The sequence below is a fragment of the Triturus cristatus genome, chromosome 7 (genome assembly GCF_964204655.1).
Source record: "Triturus cristatus chromosome 7, aTriCri1.1, whole genome shotgun sequence".
NCBI lineage: Eukaryota > Metazoa > Chordata > Amphibia > Caudata > Salamandridae > Triturus > Triturus cristatus.
Window position 1 is genome coordinate 865,124,759 of NC_140590.1, and position 10,967 is coordinate 865,135,725.

The following is a 10,967-nucleotide window of genomic DNA, read 5'->3' on the forward strand; positions in this document are numbered from 1 at the left end:
ACACTGTCACTCTCACTCACTCACACTGACTCACTCTCACAGACTCACTGACTCTCACTCACACTGACTCTCACTGACAGACTCTCCCACTCTCACTGACAGACTCTCACTGACTGCCACTCTTACTGACAGACTCACACACTTCCACTCTCTCACTGTCTGACTCTCCCACTCTCTCTCACTGACTGACTCAACTCTCCCACTCTCTCTCACTGACTGACTCACTCTCACTGACTCACTCTCACTTACAGACTCACACACTCTCTCTCACTGACTGACAGACTCTCTCTCACTGACAGACTCACTCTCAAGCACTCACTCACTGACTGACAGACTCTCCCACTCTCTCACTGACTCACTCACTCTCACTGACAGACTCACTCTCACTGACAGACTCACTCTCACTGACTGACTGACTCACTCTCACTGACAGAATCTCACTGACTCTCACTGACTGACTCACTCTCACTGACAGATTCTCTCACTGACAGACTCTCTCACTGACTTACTCTCCCATTCTCTCATTGACTGACTCTCCCACTCTCTCATTGACTGACTCTCCCACTCTCTCACTGACTGACTGACTCACTCTCACTGACAGACTCACTGACTGACTCACTCTCACTGACAGACTCTCTCTCACTGACTGACTCTCCCACTCTCTCTCACTGACAGACTCACTCTCTCTCACTGACCGACTCTTCCACTCTCTCACTGACTGACTCTTCCACTCTCCCTCACTGACTCACTCTCCCACTCTCTCTCTCACTGACTGACTGACTCTCACTGACTCACTCTCACTGTCTCAATCTCACTTACAGACTCACCCACTCTCTCTCACTGACTGACTCACTCACTCTCACTGACAAACTCTCTCACTGACTGACTCTCCCACTCTCACTGATTGACTGACTCTCGCTAAAAGACTGACTGACTCTCGCTAAAAGACTGACTCACTCTTGCTAAAAGACTGACTCACTCTCACTGACTGACTATCCCACTGACTCACTCTCTTTCACTCACTGACTAACTGACTCACACTCTCACTCTCACTGACTCACTCTCACTGACTGACTCGCTCACTCTCACTGACTGACTCTCTCACTGACTCGCTCTCACTGATGTTGTATCAATGATATTTTGCTGCATAACGAATTAGAGTTTGAAGGCAGTGCTAGCATCTTGCAGTAGGCTATAAAGGGACTCAGAATCATGTTCATCCAATCCTTGGCCTCTCCGCTGATCTCACAGTGGAATGGTCATGTTTGCCAATTGGAATTGTGATTGTATGTGAGTGTCACTGACACTGTCACTCTCACTCACTCACACTGACTCACTCTCACAGACTCACTGACTCTCACTCACACTGACTCTCACTGACAGACTCTCCCACTCTCACTGACAGACTCTCACTGACTGACACTCTTACTGACAGACTCACACACTTCCACTCTCTCACTGTCTGACTCTCCCACTCTCTCTCACTGACTGACTCAACTCTCCCACTCTCTCTCACTGACTGACTCACTCTCACTGACTCACTCTCACTGACTCACTCACAGACTCACACACTCTCTCTCACTGACTGACAGACTCTCTCTCACTGACAGACTCACTCTCAAGCACTCACTCACTCACTGACTGACAGACTCTCCCACTCTCTCACTGACTCACTCACTCTCACTGACAGACTCACTCTCACTGACAGACTCACTCTCACTGACAGACTCACTCTCACTGACAGACTCACTCTCACTGACTGACTGACTCACTCTCACTGACAGAATCTCACTGACTCTCACTGACTGACTCACTCTCACTGACAGATTCTCTCACTGACAGACTCTCTCACTGACTTACTCTCCCATTCTCTCATTGACTGACTCTCCCACTCTCTCATTGACTGACTCTCCCACTCTCTCACTGACTGACTGACTCACTCTCACTGACAGACTCACTGACTGACTCACTCTCACTGACAGACTCTCCCTCACTGACTGACTCTCCCACTCTCTCTCACTGACAGACTCACTCTCTCTCACTGACCGACTCTTCCACTCTCTCACTGACTGACTTTTCCACTCTCCCTCACTGACTCACTCTCCCACTCTCTCTCTCACTGACTGACTGACTCACTCTCACTGACTCACTCTCACTGTCTCAATCTCACTTACAGACTCACCCACTCTCTCTCACTGACTGACTCACTCACTCTCACTGGCAAACTCTCTCACTGACTGACTCTCCCACTCTCACTGATTGACTGACTCTCGCTAACAGACTGACTGACTCTCGCTAAAAGACTGACTGACTCTCGCTAAAAGACTGACTCACTCTCGCTAAAAGACTGACTCACTCTCACTGACTGACTATCCCACTGACTCACTCTCTTTCACTCACTGACTAACTGACTCACACTCTCACTCTCACTGACTCACTCTCACTGACTGACTCGCTCACTCTCACTGACTGACTCTCTCACTGACTCGCTCTCACTGATGTTGTATCAATGATATTTTGCTGCATAACGAATTAGAGTTCTGCATTTGAGTTTGAAGGCAGTGCTAGCATCTTGCAGTAGGCTATAGAGGGACTCAGAATACATGTTCATCCAATCCTTGGCCTCTCCGCTGATCTCACAGTGGAATGGTCATGTTTGCCAATTGGAATTGTGATTGTATGTGAGTGTCACTGACACTGTCACTTTCACTCACTCACACTGACTCACTCACACTGACTCACTCTCACAGACTCACTGACTCTCACTCACACTGACTCTCACTGACAGACTCTCCCACTCTCACTTTCTCACTGACAGACTCTCACTGACTGACACTCTTACTGACAGACTCACACACTCTCTCTCACTGACTGACAGACTCTCTCTCACTGACAGACGCACTCACTCACTCACTGACTGACAGACTCACTGACAGACTCTCCCACTCTCTCTCACTGACTCACTCACTCTCACTGACAGAATCTCACTGACTCTCACTGACTGACTCACTCTCACTGACAGACTCACTTCACTCTCTCTTACTGACCGACTCTTCCACTCTCTCACTGACTGACTCTTCCACTCTCTCTCACTGACTGACTCTTCCACTCTCTCTCACTGACTGACTCACTCTCACTGACACTCACTGACTCACTCTCACTGACTCACTCTCACTGACAGACTCACTCTCTCTCACTGACCGACTCTTCCACTCTCTCACTGACTGACTCTTCCACTCTCTCTCACTGACTGACTCTCCCACTCTCTCTCACTGACTAACTCACTCTCCCACTCTCTCTCTCTGACTGACTCACTCTCGCTGACTCAATCTCACTCACGACTCACCCACTCTCTCTCACTGACTGACTCACTCACTCTCACTGACAGACTCTCTCACTGACTGACTCTCCCACTCTCACTGACTGATTGACTCTCTCTCACTGACTGACTCTCTCCCTGACTTTCTCTCACTGATTGACTGACTCTCGCTAAAAGACTGACTGACTCTCGCTAAAAGACTGACTGACTCTCACTGACTGACTCTCACTCTCACCAACTGACTCTCTCACTGACTCTCTCTCACTGACTGTGATGTTGTACCAATGATATTGTGCTGCATAACTAAATACTTATAAGGTCCCAAAGGTGAGACCTATTGGCAATAAATATTTATTCAACCATTCTCAGAGGGTAAGGGGTGCCTTGAAGACCCCTTCCCATTTGTGAATGGGTTACCATCAACTTCAAGTTGGTGGTCAAATGTTAATGTTCTACGACTGCATTTTGCTCGCAAAACATTATTTCATACCAATGTGAATCGGTGTTTGGAAAGGACTCCCTAAACATGCCCCTTCCAAATACCGAATGTGTTTTGTACATTTGTAAAAGCATTTTTGCAGTCGGAAACGGCCTGATTGGCAGTTTCTGAGTACAATAATGCTTCGTACATGTGTCCCAGCATGTGCAAAAGAGCTGCTGGTAACAGTTCGTGCAAAGTCTGTACAAAGTCGAATGTGTACATTTTTTGCTGAGGTCCTAGTCAATGGTGGTGCAAAAAATGCACTCGAATGATATTTGCCCAAGTACTAGGGCTTGAATGCGCCTGCAATTAAGGATTATGGTTACATCCCAGGAAAGAAAAGTAACCGAGTACTTTAGATTTATCTACACTCAACTCAAAGATCAGCATTTGAAGTGAATCTAAACTAAGCCCACGAGAACCTGCCTCCCCCCCCCCCCCCCCCCCACTACTCTGCAGTTCTGGGCACTGACCATGTACACGCTGTGAGGGTCTCCCTGAACTCGACAGAGTCTGCAGTCCCCCGAAGCCATTCTTCAGTACTACTCTTCCCAGAATGGACATGAGCCTGAACCCCCATGAAAACGTTGAGTGCACCCCAAAACAAAAGACGTGGATTTAATCTCAGTAGGTTTTGGTTTACAGTTCCGCATCAGCGGAGTTACAAACAATTCGCAATCCCCTCAACCTGGGCAAACCGGATTTTTCGCTCTGAATCTGGATTACGACGTGTGTAATGCTGCACTTTTTTCAGTGTAAATTTAGCAGGTAAAGCCGTAATATTCCGAGTACTGCCGCATCTAATGTGATAAAGCGGGCAGGGCAGTTGCCCCACGTTGCTGAATGAGTATCACACCCATCCCTACCGGGGTCTCCTTGATCCATTTCAAGGCCTCTGCACAGTTTCTGGCTTAAGGCGAGATTTAGTAAAATGTTGTCTAGACAGACCGAGATTCAGAAGTGTCGACTGTCGGAATCACATTTTGAGCACAGACGGTAAATGTAAATCACTTTATTTAGAATTAATAAAAAGATAAGATACAAAAATATACAGCATGTAAATAATATATGTGAACACAATATATACTATCAGTCAAAGTTAAGTATGGTTGCATGAAAACGTATAAATCTTGTTCTTCGCGAAAAAGTGCAGTAATTGATGGTATGTGCAACAAGGTAACAGGGATGTAACAGCAGACAAACCCAGCTCAGGCGCCGCAGGAAAGGAAGGGGGAGCAACCCTTCAGAGGGCCCCATTCAGTCAAGGCCGAGGCTTGGAGCCCACCATCACACTGAGCGGGGCTGGGAGGGTTTCAGTCTGAGTTACGCCACTGCGTGGTGCACCGAGTCACAGTCTGCGTTGTTGCGGCAAGAGTGTCTGTGCTTCGTGATGCCTTGAAGTGATGCCCTTCAAGCCGTGAGTTAGCCTCCTAGGCTTGTGCTGAGCGGCGGTCTGTCCTGCTGCGCCTCTCGGTCGCGTTCCCGGCTTTGCCGCCCTGATAGACGGAAGTGTAGCCTTTCTCAGTCAGAGGACAGAAGCGGCGTGTGTGCGCATCGTCACCGGTGCCCTGGCACCGAGGGCACACATACTGCCGCAACACAGGGCACTGCACACATCCGAAGGCGTCCTTCAGGGCGTGTGTGGTGTAGACGTTCCTCGGTTCCCCATTGTGCTTACAAAACGCACACCCTGACGAGCCCTCCTGCGCCCCACTGTGTGGGGGTGATGAATCTGAGGCGCGCGCCTGCAGGACCTTCTCCCTACTTTCAACCCCCCTTCCTCCGAGTGGAGAGGTACTTTGACGTTTTGACTTCCTTGTGGGCTGCAGTGCAGTGTCGGAGGTCTCCACCTCAGACCTGGGTGAAAGCTGCGGGGTCCAGCCCCCCCTCTCTGCCCTCCACGGTGAAGAAGTGGGCGAGATGTCCTGCTCAGGCCTCTGTGAGAGCAGCGAAGCCTGTTCCAGCCTCTCTGACCACCAGGACGGTGCAACGTAGAATTCACCCGGCTCAGACCTGGGGGAGGACGTCTGTCTCTCTAAACTCCACGGGGGTGTTATGTCTGCCATGTCCACCTTAGGCCTGTGTGAGAGGAGTGGGACCCACCCCGGTCTGCCTGGGGAAGCAGTCTCTGGAGTGACCCCCTCCGACTTGGAAGAGAGCAAAGGGGCCAAATGCCCTCTCTCCGACGTCCAGGGGGTCGTGTCCTTGCCACCTTGTCCTGGTCTGTTTGTAGGGCGCAGCCCCCTTCCCTGGGGGTCATTCCTCATGGTCTGTATAACCTCGAGCAGGCCCAGGTAATCCTTCCACATGGCGAACTCCATTGGATCTCCGCAGCTGGCGCCCTGCACGGAAATGAAAAATGACATTTATTTAACATGAACACAACCCTTGGTCAAAACCGTGAGACATCAGAAAAATCTTAAGCACCTGCACTTCTAGCACACAGTGACTTGTTTTGTAAGTGGAACTACAGTGACTCCCCGCCATACTGCATGATCATGACACACAAGTTGAAAGGCAAAAGGCACACGTCAGAAGTACAGACCAAATAGTGTTGTTTATTTAAAGCTGTGGTACCCCTGATTAGTGCCCAAGGGGAATGCTCTGGTGATGGAGCGCCAATCGATATCAGTAAACAAACCTCATTCACCCTTGTCATGCACTCTACAGTTCAGTTCCTTTAACACCGACATTTTAAGCCTTGTGAAGCTGGGCCACTGACATGGGCTACACGCATTTAACCATGAGGATGACACTAACGTCACACCGTGGCTTGTTTCACCATACTCACCATCACCACCATAAGCCTGCACGTAATTGTAGTTGTATTTACATAGTGCTTACTACCCCATACAAGACGTCGAAGCGCTTTTCGGCGAGTAGTGGTAGGTTAGTTTAGGGAAATGTGGTAATGAGAGCTGTGGACATGTGAGTCTGTTAGTTTGATTGAATAGGATAATGGAGGGATAGAAGAGGGAAGAGTCCAGAAGGTGTTATTTCGGAGATCATAGTAGTAAGACCCCTGACGAGGGATAAATTGCTTTTCAGCAAGCAGCACACTGCTCTGGAACCCAAAGAGGATTAGTGGTGGGTTAGTGTAGGGGAATATGTGTTAATTTTAGAGGGATGGACATGTGAATCTGTTAGCTGCAAGGAGTAAGATAATGGAGGGATTAAAGGGTCTAGAAAGTGTTATTTAGGAGAATGTACTAGTAGGATGTGGCTAGGGATGAAAAAAAGGAGAGATGGAGCAAGGACAAGACTCTAGAAAGGAATTAGGAAAATCACAGTAGTAACATGAGGTTTGGGATACATGATGTATGAATTCAGAAAGGGTAGCTAGGGAGATCATAGTAATTGAATAAGGTTTTCGGTAAGTCAAGCAGGGATAGAGAGGGAAGAGTCCACAAAGGATTATTTTGAAGAACATAGTAGTAGAATGAGGTCTGGGATGAGTCGGAGAGTGGAGGTAGAGGATATATTATATATATTTATGATGCTTTTGCTAATGTTATTTGTTTGTTTCTATATCTTTGTAATATAATTATCTGTATTTTTATATTGGAAATCGATTGCTACTGAACAATTAAGCTGCTTTTACAGAGCATTTGTGCTAACTAGCCTAATGAATGAGAAAATATAACCAAATCTGCACAATAATTAGGGAACAGGTATTCACTAGGGCAATTTAAGGTCAAACTTCTGTTACAGATTTAAGGAAAGTTGTAAAGAGTCAGAATGGGGACAGGACAGTTCAAAAATAGGGAGGCCAAGTTAAGGAGCGAAAGAGAAGTACAGGCTGAGTTTAGGAATAAATGATAGCAGGAGATCCAAGAGAGACAAATTAGAAATGCCAAAACACATTGGGACAGAAGCAGAAGAAGCATTTGTAGGCAAGAGTGTGGAGAGGGAAAAGTAGGTAATCAGGATAGAAGAAAATAAATATAGAAGTAAGATATTAGGAGAGCAGAGCACGAGAAAGAAGCAAAAAATGTTAAAGAGCAGTCATACTTTCACTCACTCATGCATCCATGCTTTCTTTTATCATCCATTCACCCTTTCACTCATTCCTCCATCTTTTCATTTATCCAACCTCTTTCAGTCATCCATACATTATTTCACGTATACATCCTTACACTCCTTCATCCATCCATCCACCCTTTCTCTCACACACCCATGCACTATTTCACTCACTCACGCACCCACCCACTCTTTCACGTTATTTATGAATTTCTTTCTGCCGGCTGGTAGAAGAGGCCCATCATGAACTCCACCCTCGCTGTAGATTGTAAAGTGGGGGGGGGGGGGGGGAGTACGGAGGAGGTTAATGACGCCCCTGAGCATGCACATAAAGCTGTTGTCCAGAATGAACATATGTTCTTTGGTCTGGTTAGAACCCCTTATATAAATTCAGATTCATGCATGTGTCCAGACATGTACAGCATAGACACTTGTACCGACAGACATTTTTGTATTGAGCACAATCTACCCCAGTAGTTGACTCGCAGCGCTGCAGATGATTAAAAGGCAAACACAGCGAGTGCACTAGCCAGACCTTGACTCTGTGGCTTACAGGTTGTGTCCCGGTCCCAGCTGCAATGAGGGTCATGACCTGGGTTTAATTTTTTCTGGAAGTGAATTTGGAAGAATAAGTACATAGGCCGCAGCACTTAAGAGACCCACCCGCCCCGAGGCCCCACTTGCTAGGTCTGAGATCATAGGAAGGATAGATACATAAGCAGTGACCCCACCATGAACAGTGTCCGCACCGGGTGAGCCGACTCAGTCTCCCCCTTGGTCCCTCCTAGTGCTGAAGAATGCCTCGCTGAGGGGTGAGAGTGCGACCTGCAGCAGGTGTGCATTTACTTATGGTAGTTACTCGAGGTCTGACAACCACATTGGGAGGGGCACATTCGGAAGTTCAGTTGGTGACAGAAACCAGTGTAAAATGTAGCATGCCCACTGGTGCCCCGTTAGCATGGTGCCAATTACGACTGAGGAGCGAGCTAACTGGACCCTACCCCTGGAAAGTACAGAGGTCCCTCTGGGACATTCAAATACTGTTCACTTAAAAGGTACAGGGGCCACAGAACGTGTCAACAGCGGCCGCTTACAGTACAAAGGTCCCGGCGGTAAGTGCTGGCCATGCACCTCGTTTACTTTTAGGATTCCTTAAAGCAGGAAGTGCAAATTCGGAAAGAAGGTAGAAAGATACAACGGAGGGGAGAAGATTGAGAGAGGGGACGTGCAGTATGAAAGCGGGGTGCGGGTGCGCATTGTAAATGTTTACTAACAGAGTCCACGCCTCGTCATTTGGAGTTGGACGCTAAACCTGTCTAAAATAACACATCTAATAACTGGACCGCGCTCCTTAGGAAGAAGGGGTCGTCATCTTTTATTGCATATTTTATATCGCGAACTCGACCCGAAGGTATTGGAGCGCTTTACATAGCACCGCATTTACATTACACATTCAGGGACGGACGGGGAGATTAAGTGATTTGCCCAGAATCACAGGATATGGACGCGACCTCGAGGCTCGAACCCTGGTTTCCTGCACCAGAGCAGCCGACAGACCACATCCACATCGACACTTACAACAAACCCCGCATAGAGAGAGTCGAGGCGCGCTCTTACCTGGAACTAGAGAAGGGGTCTTCTTCCGCGCACCCGAGCCGATCAAATGCCTGATTTCATTGCGTATATGAGGGTCCGGGCCTGCTTATAATGCCAGCAGTGCCCAAACCCCGCCCCCGCCCTCTTTCGCGAGATCAACACCCCCAACTTCCCCAGACACCCCTGCTTTTGACTTGATCCCACGGGAGGGGGGTGGGCACAGCCTGATGACCCCTCAGTAATGAAGGTGTGGGTGAAAATCCGCAGGTTCGAGGATTAGCATTTCATCCTTTCGATATCGATTCGAGTGGCGCACTGAGCTGGGTTGTAATAACAGGGGTAACACAACTTGTCTTTAACTCGGATTTGGAGAAATGGTGCGGTGCAGTTAATTTCACGGGCTTCCGGTGTCACAGCGGGTGTATCACATTCTCCGGTGCAAATATCCGCCCTGGTTTGATTTGCTGGAGGAGCTTTTTTAGTTCCTTCCAGCAGACTGAACGACCGCTAGGCGCTGGGAATGGAGGACCTGTTCTGGGGACCTTTGGGGACGGTTAAAACAAGCATTGGCATAGCCAATAGGTCTCGCCTTTGGGACCTTATAAGTGTTTAGCCATGCAACAGTTGCATAACTAAATACTTATTAAGGTCCCAAAACGAGACCTATTGGCTATGCCAGCCAAGCGGCCACGAAAGTGAAAGTGATCGCGATCACGATCAAAGCGGCCTCGAAAGTGAAAGTAATCGCGGTAAGCGCGGCGCTGTAGCTCTAGGCGGGCCTGGTAGCACTTTTTGGAGCCCTCTCAATAAGTCTCGCCAGACCAGCGCATGCGCTGGGTCAGGCGAGACCTAAAAATAGGTAGTTGTTGATGAAAGCGTGAATGAATCGTATATCTCTTGAGTTGTATATACTTTTTAGGTCTCGCCTGACCCAGCGCATGCCCTGGTCTGGCGAGACTTATTGAGAGGGCTCCAAAAAGTGCTACCAGGCCAGCCTAGACCTACAGTGCATGTGCGCGGGCGCGCGCGCGCCGCGCTTTACCGCGATTACTTTCACTTTCGCAGCCGCACGGCATAGCCAATAGGTCTCGCTTTTGGGACCTTATAAGTATTTAGTTATGCAACCGTTGCATGGCTAAATACTTATAAGGTCGCAAAAGCGAGACCTATTTACAAGCCGAGATGAAAACCTCGACTCTTACGTGTATTAATTAACATGCGTATACAGTGCCAAACACACAGCAAACCTTCCTTGTATTCCAGGAGCTTATTATTCACGCTCAGACATAATGTCCAAACTATGTGCTCAGTAATAAACGGAATGGATACGTCATAAGATGCTAATCTGTATTATTGTAATAATATTGATTTATAAAATATTTTTGGGAAATAGAAGCGGATTGCTTCGGCAGAAGCTGAATCTGCTGCAGCTTGCCAATACCATCTTAAACATTCTGCAAACATTTCTCAGTTTTAAGATCCTTTGTATTCTGATAATATTATCACACTGAGTGGATTCAAACAAGATTTTATTCTTCTATTTGTGAGATT

General features: G+C 47.9%; 1 pseudogene across 1 annotated transcript; it reads right to left on the minus strand.

Moving 5' to 3' along the window:
• Positions 1-5,123: 5,123 nt before the first annotated feature.
• Positions 5,124-9,529, minus strand: LOC146810771 (uncharacterized; annotated as a pseudogene). Its single transcript, XR_014966102.1, has 2 exons — positions 9,438-9,529; positions 5,124-6,142 (listed from the first exon to the last, which is right to left on the minus strand). The product of XR_014966102.1 is annotated as an uncharacterized LOC146810771 (transcript).
• Between the last annotated feature and the right edge of the window lie 1,438 nt (positions 9,530-10,967).